Genomic DNA, 11,877 nt, shown 5'->3' on the forward strand with positions numbered 1-11,877 from the left:
CAGAAATGATCCCAAACTTTCTTTCAGCCGAAGCTGCGAGATAGCACCCGACTTCATTGTAAGGGCACATAAAAAATGTGTATGAACTTTGGACGGTAGCATCTTATGTGAGAAAAAAGAAAGCAACGGGGAACAAACACTTGCAGCCTGTCAAAATAAGAGAAAGATACAAAAAATAGACAAAAAATCCAAGGACACGTAGCTCTGCGCAACATTTGTATAAATTTCATCTTATATAGTTTACGAGCGTCAATTTTGCCTCCTTATCGACAATGAAAGGAGATTCAAACGCCCTATAGTAACGTCGGTGCTTAACGGTTTTTCTGTTCAGGGAGCCGAGGTCATCACATCTGAACTTCATAGGCAGCCTCATGCACTCTAGTTTATAAAAGCGATGATCCTATACGTCGAATATGCTACAAGGAGAAGGAGGAGGAGGAGAAGAAATGGAAGAAACGAAAGGAAGGAAGGTCCACCAGACTCATGTCCGACTTGTAGCATTTCGTTTGTTTAACTCCATCACTCTTTCCCCCAGTACAGGTTTGCTACCCTGTACTGGGGGAAAGAGTGATGGAGTTAAACAAACGAAATGCTACAAGGTTTCTATTCTGTAAGCGCCATAAATGTCTTGTGTAAGTCTGCCAACCTTTTTTTCAGACACATTCTGAGAAAAGTCCGCCGAAAAAGCTCCAAAAAAATGTTGCACCAATGATGGAATCAAATCGCAGTCTTCAGAGCAGTAACTGAACGATCCAACCAATAACTGACTATCGCCTCGCATGCGTCACTTGACCCGCAAGTTCTCTTTGAAAATACCTGACCTTTCAGTCCTGGGCCTGTTCCTTAGAGTTTTCCTTAGTAATACCTCGAGTTTTACGTCTGAAAACTACAATATGAATATGGGGGATGCCAGGCTGGAGGGATCCGGAAATTTACATCATCTGGCTGTCTTTAAAGTTAAGTCACATCTCACAATACCCTGCCCTCTACCATTTTGCCTCTATCAAAATGCAACCGTTGCGGCTGGAATTGAACCCATGATCATCGGATCTGCAGCTGGGCACCATAACGGCTATGCCATCACTATGGTCCTTACAATCTTCGTTCGTGACGGATATATATGATTGGCCTGAGAGAGAGAGAGAGAGAGAGAGAGAGAGAGAGAGAGAGAGAGAGAGAGAGAGAGAGAGAGAGAGAGAATAAACGTTTATTCCGAAACAGTGTTTCGAGCGATGCCGGGTATTGTCCTAAGGTGGGAGGGTTCCCTAGTCCGGGAGCCATCATTCTTCGACTGGCTTGGGCATGGCGACCAGCTGTCACCTGACATGATTTTTTAATAACAGTTTTATGAGCGTGTCTAGATATGATGGTTTCCATTTTGTTTTCATATAAAATACCTGAACTTGAACTTGAAGATAAATGTATTTAAACACAATTCTTCGCTGTCTACTTACCACGAAGCCCTCCGTTATATGCACCTGCCGAATCAGGTCTAGCCGGTGCGTCCTTCATACGAAGCTAAATACTAGGCTCACCCGGCTTGATTGAGGAGAGCCCTTTGAGTCGTCAGGTGAATTCCGGTGAGGACGGCCGCTCCAGGCTCTCCCAGCATGAGAAAGCCCAGAAAAGCCTCAGTTAAAATGTACGCCTGGGGTCTGAAGCGCCGAGACAGAAGCGTAAACTAGCACCCAAAGCCCTGCCTTAGTCGAAAGAGGCACTACGGATTTGCCATGTCGAAAGAAGCACTACGGATTCGCCATGTCGAAAGAGGCACCACCGATTCGCCATGTCGAAAGAGCCACCACCAATTTGCCATGTCGAAATAGGCACCACCAATTCACCATGTAGAAAAAGGCGCCACCTATTTGCCATTTCGAAAGAGGCACCTCCAATTTGCCATGTCGGACGACGCACTGCCTATTCGCCATGTCGAAAGAGGCACCACCAATTCGCCATAATGAAAGAGGCACCGCCAATTTCCAAAAATAGGGAAGAGCAAACTAGGTTCAAGACAACAGAAAAATTGTTCTCGATAGCAGAAAAATATTTATATATGACGAAATATGACGATAAATCACGTGTTGTCAAAAAAAAAACAAAAAACGCCAGGCCTGCGTGGAAGGCGCAGCACAGTCAGAGTGGAAGCTAGAAGAGCGGTCTTTCAGAGCCTTTTCAAAACAATCAATGGGTAAATACTGCATGCCCACTTGCTCTATCCCCGCTAGAGCATTAATAATAAACTTTTGGGTGGCAGGCTGGCATTTGCTATGCCACTTTTTGCCATTCTTCTGAGAAGCGCAGTATCCGCTAAACACTCGCAAGAAATTTTGTGCTAATTGTTCATGTAATGGCTGACGACGATGAGGAATTATGGCTGAAGTAGGTATGCGCCACAGGTTATAGAAGAACAAGAACAAGCTTTTGTAATGTGTTGGAGCATTGAATGACCCACTTGTTAAGCTATTCGCATTGTGCGGTGACTGGTTGTTTTTTCGCTGTTTTGAGACGCTTTATAAATTGTATTAACGCGATTGCTTTCCCGACACCAAGCCTGCCTAAGGCCAGTTTGCCAACAAGTCACAAACCCATGGCAGTCCGCCATGCCGACATCAATACACTGCCCATTCGTGAATATTTCTGCCAAAAGAGAGTCTAAAACAAAAGACCCAATTCCACAGTGGCTCCAACATCTTGAGCCACTCTTTCGTATAAAGGAAATCTAGTCATTATAAGCATTCCGTTTGTTACCGCTGTATGTATTGCTTATGCACTGCATTGTTATTGTATGATGTGCGAAAGTAAGTAATAAAGAACAAAAAACCCAACGTATCTCAGATGTAGAATACTGTGCTGGCACCCAGCGGACCTATAGGTTAGAGCCCCACTGTGCCTTTCATGTTAGATTTTTTTTTTACCTAAATTTCGCGCGATGTGGTTACGGACACCGGCGTTGGCGGACAACTGCGCGTGACCCGAGTTGTGACCTTATAACAGCTTTCACTGTTGAAAACAAAGGAATGAAACTGGATAAAAGAGCAAAGCATCAAAATGCAGTCTGTTTTTCGGGCCATAACAAAGAAGTGATTGATGGCATGAAGGTTTGCGAACATTTAGCCTACAGATATCGCGGGAACTATACTGATGCATTAACCCATTTCAATGAATCATCATGGTGCTGCGTATCACTGAGCCACAAGACTCAAGAAGATGTGCAGTAGACGAGGGTGGGAAACACAATTTTAGTGAGAGTTTATTGTTTTTGGGAGGCATTCTCGCAACTGGAATTGCTGGAAGAGAATAGATGTAGAAAACTCCAAGAAAGGGCGCTAGGTGAAAAGAATAATTACTCTTCTCAAGGATACTCAGCGCCGTGCTTCAGATTTGGTGTTCGCTTTATGTGTGCTGATATATGGATAAAAAGAAGTAAAAATGAAAGCAGGGGTTGGGCGTAATGTGGACCAAACCATACGTAGATGAGCACTAGGTGATTTTAATCTCCCCGGATGGCCTGTACCCACAAATGTTGTTTACTAGTTAATAGAAAGAATTAACGGGATATCAAGTTAACCACGAAAACAATTTATCCTCAATCGGTGATACTTCTTTTCTTTTTACAAAGATTGAGAAATGAATGGGCGAAAAGCTGATTATAAAAGGAGCTAGAAATGTAAGAGCTAACATCAGTGGATAACGATGTGTCTTTTAGCGTGAAATAGTAGCTAAAATTATGTATGTAAATACACGCATACATTTGCTTGTAGGAAACTATTGCGCGGGAACAAAACTGGAAAGTGAATGCTACGAATCATTACTGATGGGAAGCCATAGTTAGAAAAAAAAACTTAGGCAGGGTCACTATAAAATATCGCGTCTGATGTTCACATTGGACGTGGTAGTAAACCAGCAATAATTCGCGTACTGTTTAGGAATTACCCAGCTCTTGCGTATCTTGTGGCAGTGACTCGCATTCTGCTGTGCATTATATATTTTCGGTCTCCTCCCCTTTCTCTCCTCGTACTCTATCAGGCCTCCTGGGGACAGTCCAAGTACATGGCTAAGATATAAACACCATTTCAACGTTAACCTTATGATTAAGATGTCCGGAAGTAGAGCAAAAACTATTGAGATGTTCAAATGTGATAACCTATCAAGAGGTTTTAGTGATCATTAATTTAAAACACCGCCACCACCAATCCAGCTTTCGGTTAAAGTGCGAGTAGCTTCACAGACTCGCGCATTGATGGCGATAGAGGTTCTCCTGAAACCACGCGTTAGTGTTAAGGTCTCTCTGAGTTTCGGAGAAGCAAATATGTCCCTCATTTCTACTTAGCATGAACGCAATTTAATTTATTGCTCTTGCGTACGCGCTGTCTCCAATCCACGAATAATTTTAGCACATTTCTATTGCTGTGGCACGCACATTAGGCAGGCGAACATATAGAATTTGAATTGCTAAGGCGTCTGCGCCGACTCTTCACTTGCATAGGCCTCGTAAGGCCTTACAGAACGGCTACAACAAAACATGCTTCACTGTTTCGTATGACGCTTTCAGTCCCACACGCATTTGCCTAGCAGAAAATTATTAAGTTCTAAACTCGGCAGGTCCCGTTGAAACATTTCACTTGTCTTCCTGCCACAAATTTGAACAAAGAAGTGGGAGGGCCGCAGTATACTTCATTTTGATATATGAGACAGCAAACACGAAGAAGAATAAGGAGACTGATACTGAAACTGAACCTTCTTAAGAACATTTCATTTAAGGAAGATTGCCAACACGCCATGCATAATCAATAGATAGCTCCAGGCTAGCTTCTGTGATTTCATTTAGTGTACGCAAACACAATGTAACTAAAGAACGGCATAGGGGAGGCCCCTTATTCGATGTGAAATATTCTGCTTGGACAACACGATCGTAAGAATTGCAACAACCATGGTCAAAATATGCGTGTAAAAAGCTCTGGTGTACGCGATAACACAAAAACTGAACTTTCGGCAGGGTATAGTGAGGAGACTCGGAAAAGTGATGAGACCTTCGTGCACCAACCATCTGAAAACGTCAGTTTGAAAGCTTTTATGAAGATGTCTTGTAAGGTACCAAATACTCGCAGTAGCGTGTCTGCAGGCAGGCGTTGAAAGCGCGTGATGCAAAGGAAAAGCCAACTGACATATAGCTTTGAGCCATTTTTAATTTGTAACAGTGGCTTAAGCAATTAACAAGTGAGCCAGCCATGTGTTGCGCAACAAGCGCAAATTGAATTTGAGAATAGGGTTGATTTCGTAGCCATCGGCGTTTTGTTTTCTCATGAGTGCTCTCACAAAAAGTAGACGCACTTGAGGAGATGAAAGGCGAGGTAGCATACACACGTAAAGTACATTTCTGAACCACGCAAGAATGTTGTAAACGATCTTTTATGGCTGCCTATAGTTTTGAAAGGTTGAGACGTGTGAAAAAAAGTTGAATTATTAGCTGCAATTAATTACATGCTAGTCTGGTGCTACTTTATAGGTAAACTACGAGATTTGGTGACATGTTTTCAGTAACGTTGACTCAGTTACGTTGCTGGTTGGTTAGCTCAATTTTCTACCATGCATTAAAAAAAAGTATATATTTTGCCAGCACAGATGTGGTGTCCTTGCGAATTTTGCTGCATGCTATCAGTGCTGAACTGAAGCCCAGGGCTGTACAAAGTGTGCAGGATGATTTTTTTAAAGAGGATAATCTAATTAAGTCTCCGAATCTTTTTTTAAGTACAATCATGACATTGAATAGTAATAACGTTCAATTTACTGCGCAGATATAGTATCATTGATGCATTATCACATAAAGCTTACACTTACTGTACCTAAGCCATACCACGCGGCTTGTATCATTAGGTCAATGAATTTACTATATATCGCAGGCAGTCAAGAAGTAGCAGTAGGAGCGAGTGCAGCAACAATTCTAGGGCGAGAATAAAAATTTTCGTAGGACTTCTGCAATGCCATAGCTTCACAACGTCTCCTGTAGCCTGAAAAAAATTCGGGGTCGTGTTGGGGTGCAAGTGCTTTTTACGGCACGCCGTGAGTTGTCCCTTTGAAATGTGGAAAAAAAAAGTAAGTGGAACAAGTGCTTTCACAACTAACCACAGTAACAAGTTCGTGGATTGTGTTTAAGAAGTGATGTACATGATAGCACTCGCACTTGGACAGAAATACGTAGGCCAGAGGGGCAGGTGCTTTAATGAAAGACTCTGGGAGCGCCACAACGATGTTCATAAATCCGTGCAATGCCACCTCAGCTGGCATTCTCGAGATGGCGGATGCCAGACTAAGTTCCACGAAAACAAGGTTGCCGCTGGGCACAACAATCACGCCATATCATTGAGGCGTCCGACATTATTCGCTTGGGGAATGACAGTGTCACTATAGGTTCCATGGGACTAGCGCAAAAAGAAATAATTTATTGGAATTGGTAACACAGAATGTGTGATAGATGCATGTTCCCTCGGCATGAGTGGCTATCAGTATTGCACTGTTGATGGCTGTGTTCCAATTCTTATGCAGCATGTAGACTGTCTACGCAGGCTTCTTGAAAGACGGCACCGAGCCCATGCTGTCATAAAATTGGAACACGTCTGGACGGCTTTTACGCGACGATGCGCCACCTCTTGTCGAGAAGAAAAAAACTAAGATAAACAAACGTAACAGTGGTAGTTTCTGGCTGATTTCGTGTTGAAATCTAAAATAAATAAACGTTACTCACATTGAGCGTCCGGGCAAGTGTCTGCTTGTGTCCATACGACCATTCCGGCGGGATCGATCAATCTGAGCGATTCGCTGAGCCACCATCTTGTTTAGACAGCAAGGTAGCCTGCATCGCATTTGTCTACGATGCGGTCTTCTTGGAGCTGTCTATTTTGCCGGCTACGTTGAAATTCGAATGGGACTTAAGATGGCCGTCGTACATTTAGCTGTTTATTTAGCCGTCTATGGTGAGTATTGGAACATACCCGATATTTTTAGTGGCGAAGCTCCTCAGCGTGTAGGCTAGTCCCGCGTCGGTGCAGTAGTCAACGCTAGTACTCAGAAAAGTCACTAGATAAAGCCGTGGCGCTCACACCGCTAGTACTCTGATTGCTCACTAGATAATGCTGCGGCGCTCACTCCCCTCCAATGCAAGCTTTCCGGTGATAGGAGAACGCGTTCGCTCTTGCATTAAAATCTTGGCGCGCTTCCTCTTTCACCGGCAGTCTGCGTGCTTCGAGTACGAGCGAAAAAGACAAGGCGGCCGAGCGGAGGGCTTGGAGAACGGTTGCAGCGCGTGCCCACCATCTTTACATGCTGATCGACTGGGCAAGATTTACAAAGTATTCACAGTTTTCAGATGTACCTCCGGAGCTTCACCCACTCATCATCATTCACTCCGTGGATATGCCGTGAATTTTTCTTGGTAAACCATTTTTCCTAAACACTTTTTTATAACCATGCAACACGATTGTATCAAAAGCATCATGTGCAGGTCAAATAGGTAGAGTTAAAAGTTCAACTTATGTTAGTGTATCTCTTCCTCTGCTAAGCCTTCGTCTTCTAAGCGGTGCGCAATAACGTGAACACTTTCATCACTCGCCTGCATGTTTATTTCATGCACATATCGCCTACCTTATAGAACAGAGCTAACGAAGACTGGCAGCCACATAAAAAAGTAGATACAATTACTGGAACGTCATGACCAGCAACGTTCCAGTAGTGAAGGTTGTTCCAAAAGAAGATTATGTCACTTACCTGATGGCCATGTCTGGTGTCGATGAAGATGCCTACAAAGGCTATCAACACCGCGTGTAGGTTATTAGTTGTACTCACACAGGTTTTGATTGTGGAAGTGAGCCTGCGCCATTATTCCTTCATTTTCTAAGCGTTTGTTTTGAATTGTTTCCTAAATTTAGAGTTGTATCGCGCATCGCTCTCAGCATAGTTGCCTGAAAAGAAGATTATTCTTATAGCGAACATAATTACAACAATATTTGAAGGCGCGTGTAATAGTCTCCTAAGATAGCCATATATTTTGCCTAACAAGCTTTATGTATTAGTGATATGCCACTCAAAAAGCCTGAGTACATGCAACGTAGTGCTAAACTTGGATGGATCACTTATATTATACGCTGTAACGTGACGCTAACAAAACATGCCTTCTCTCTCCAACACCCCGACCACTTTTGAAGTTTTTTGTGTCTTTTGTTCATGGCTGCTTTGGTGATTTCATGCGGTGCATTGTACTCACCGAAATTACTCTTGGCCAAATAAACAAATCTAGTGGAAGCGAAAATTTACGTTTATTGTACGCGAAGAGGTAGCGTACTTATCTGCACAATGAAAAAGGTGCTTAGTAGCATAATTAGTGACTCTTTCGTAGGTGATTTAAGGGTCACTAGATTTAGTTTCTTTGAAAACCCTCACAAGGGTCTAACGAGCCAAGTTTCCTTATTTGATGGTTGAGAATGCTGGTCCCATTGACAAAGATGGTGTGTTTTGTCCACTTTTATTCATTTTATTTGTCCTACAGTGTGCTTTGTCTTGCAGTGGACGTAGTCAGGCTGATTATGATGATGATGATGATGATGATGATGATGATTTATTTTATTTTAACAATAAATGAGATCTTGCATCCCAATACCACGACATGATAATGCGGGACACCGTAGTGGAGGAGTCGGGAGAATTTGGTTTTCTGGCGTTCTTAAACGTGCACTATCACACAGCACAAGAGTTAATTCATTCAAGCTTGTCTAACTATTAACAGGCATGTTCAAAGCGACAAGTAATAACCCCTACGTTGCTCTTAGCTTCATGTTCTTTTGCACTCACTTAGTTGTGTCTAACAGAGAAGCGGGCCCTTGAGAAATTCCTGTTTTTTTTTCATTATAATCGAGAGATATCATTCGTAATTATTCCATAATTTGCCAATTAAATCAAATGTCACAGAAATGTTAATTAGAAGCCGTGATGAAGTGACTCAAACTTCTCTGCGTTCTGTCATCGAAGCGCGCAAAACATTGTTTCATTTTATTTTTTATATTGGATATATCATAAGTCTGAAAAAATGACTTCGAGTGGCCTATACTTTATTGCCCCCGGCTGGTGTAATTTGGGGTAGCGTTGAGCGATACTGCCTGCAACATCCGAAGTTACTTCACACCAGAGCCGATGATTGAGCGTATCGATCATCATGTCAGGCATTGATCAAGACAAGGTGACGGTGTAAGAAAGATGAGGCCCCCGAGAATTGGCCACTGCTGTGGGAATGTCATTCTGTTTGTACGAGTCACCTGGAGCTGATGGTGTCGATAGGTTACAGCTGTTGTAACAAACAACAGGTCCTGTAATAATAGAACGTATGCCACGTTTATTCAGTTCTTACGTAGTTGATGTGTTGCACGCTCGATGTTACTGCTGTGTATTCCCCATTTAAGAAACTTTACTGAAGACAATAGTAAGAATATCAATGCTGTAGCCGCTTTAGTATAGGGCATAATATTTCAGCTTTTGGGCAATCAATAGAGTACTCCATGATTAATAATAGCACTCTGAGCGGCTTTAGAAGAATGCGTTCTTAAATGAGTGCTTACAAGGTTTTTCTTGTTTTTTTCGCAAACAATCAGCAAATTTTACCTCAATAAAAACCGTGTAGATTGTTTCTGTATTTGGCTGCGTAGGCAAGTTTTTTATGTAGTTCTGCTATAAGTGCTCCTGTTTAGCTAGGATTCTGGAGCAGCAGAATTTGTGGCTCTAAATGTAACTTCCGTACTGTAGCAGTTATAAAAACTACAGTGATAACTAATAATGTGGAGCTCAGATGGGGCTGCTACACAGAAAATGAAAATTTGTTTTAAAACTACAAAGTGCAAAAGATGAAACAGAAAATAAGAGAAGTACGGATAAAATAATTTTCAATTTTAGTAATGTACCAAATTTCATTAACCTGGGAAATACTGAGTGCTCGAATAACATGTTAATTGAGAAAGCTATATTGGCACATTCTCTATCCACGCGTTCACTCATTCGCCCTTGTGCTTCCAACTGCTAGCATCCTTGTTAGCTCAAGGGGCAGTGCTACCGTCCTGAAAAAGTTTTGAATTCGGGTTTTATCTCCGCACCAGTGGGAATGGATATTCAACTAAAAAGCTTTACCTCCTGCGAAATATGTATGGTTTCTATTTTGGCCTTGTGCTATAACCACGTTGTTGTCATTCATTTCTTTAACAGCCCTTCGGTCCGCTCGCGCAATTTCTCGGAACTCCCTGGCAATATGTTAGCCCATTGACTTTTCTCATCACTGAACACGCTATCGTTATGCAATGTGAGGAGTAGCGTGCACCGAAAGAACAGGCTTTTTTTTTTCATAGTGATGAGGTCCTCTTGCTTTTGTCACAACCAACCAAGCTTCAAGAAGGGCACGAGCAAATCACTGAGGAAAACAAAAAAACTTCAGCATATTCATGGAGTTATTGATGATGAGGTAGGGAAGCTTCGAAGGCTTTGATCGGCCAACCATGAATCATACGCTGGCCGGGTCCGTCTGTTTGTTTTTCTGTTCATTCGTCCATCCGTGTGTGTGTGTGTGTGTATGTATGTATGTATGTATGTATGTATGTATGTATGTATGTATGTATGTATGTATGTATGTATGTATGTATGTATGTATGTATGTATGTATGTATGTATGTATGCATGTATGCATGTATGTATGTATGTATGTATGTATGCATGTATGTATGTATGTATGTATGTATGTATATATGTATGTATGTATGTATGTATGTATGTACGTACGTATGTATGTATGCATGTATGTGTATATGTATGTATGTATGTATGTATGTATGTATGTATGTATGTATGTATGTATGTATGTATGTATGTATGTATGTATGTACGTATGTATGCATGCATGTATGTGTATATGTATGTATGTATGTACGTACGTGTGTATGTAAGTATGTATGTGTGTATGTATGCATGTATGTATATATGTACGTACGTACGTATGTATGTATGTATGTATGTATGTATGTATGTATGTATGTATGTATGTATGTATGTATGTATGTATGTATGTATGTATGTATGTATGTATGTATGTATGTATGTATTTTAAGCCTTCTACTCCGCTTGTTTTAGCCGAGAGTACATCGAGGGAAAACAACATTGATAAAAAGGGGTCGCATAGTGGCCTAGAGTCTTCTTTTTGTTGTTTGAGAGAGGGTACTTTTTTCGCGCTTATAGACAACTTTTCTGTATTAGCAAACTGGGCACTTCCTTTAATATAGGAGACGACGACGAAGTTACTTAGTGATAGAACGCGTCTGTCACTACTAACTGTTTTTCGTTATATTTTCCACGATTCCTGGGACGCTCTCTGCGTCCCGCCTTGTGGCGATGGCAGCGACGACTTCTACAGGCCCACGTGGTCAAATGTCAGCGCCCTCAAGCTCTTCTGTGGCTCAAGGCTCATGGTCCATCACCAGCGACGGCTCAAGAGATGCTACTGCTCTCGTGCCCATGGACGAAGAACGAACTGCTGGCCCGTCTGGCTACAGCTCAACATTTGTAAGCTCCGCAAGGAAACGAGGCTCTTGGTGCAGCTCCAGTGAAGACACGGACATCTACTCAGTCGACGGCGACGACTCATCAGATGGCAGCTTCGTGTCTGTGATGAGCCGCAAGGCCAAAAAGAGGCTCATCAAGACGTCATCACCAGCAAGCACGTCAACCGTGAAGGCAAGGAGTGAACGCTGGCCGCATACCATTCTCTTCATGCCCGTCGATCCTTCCGCCAGCCTTCGAAAATTAAACAGGTAAGCTATTTCCAATGTTCTTGAGGGAATAGCACAGAATGAAATC

The sequence above is a fragment of the Rhipicephalus microplus genome, chromosome 2 (genome assembly GCF_043290135.1).
Source record: "Rhipicephalus microplus isolate Deutch F79 chromosome 2, USDA_Rmic, whole genome shotgun sequence".
Classification (NCBI taxonomy): domain Eukaryota; kingdom Metazoa; phylum Arthropoda; class Arachnida; order Ixodida; family Ixodidae; genus Rhipicephalus; species Rhipicephalus microplus.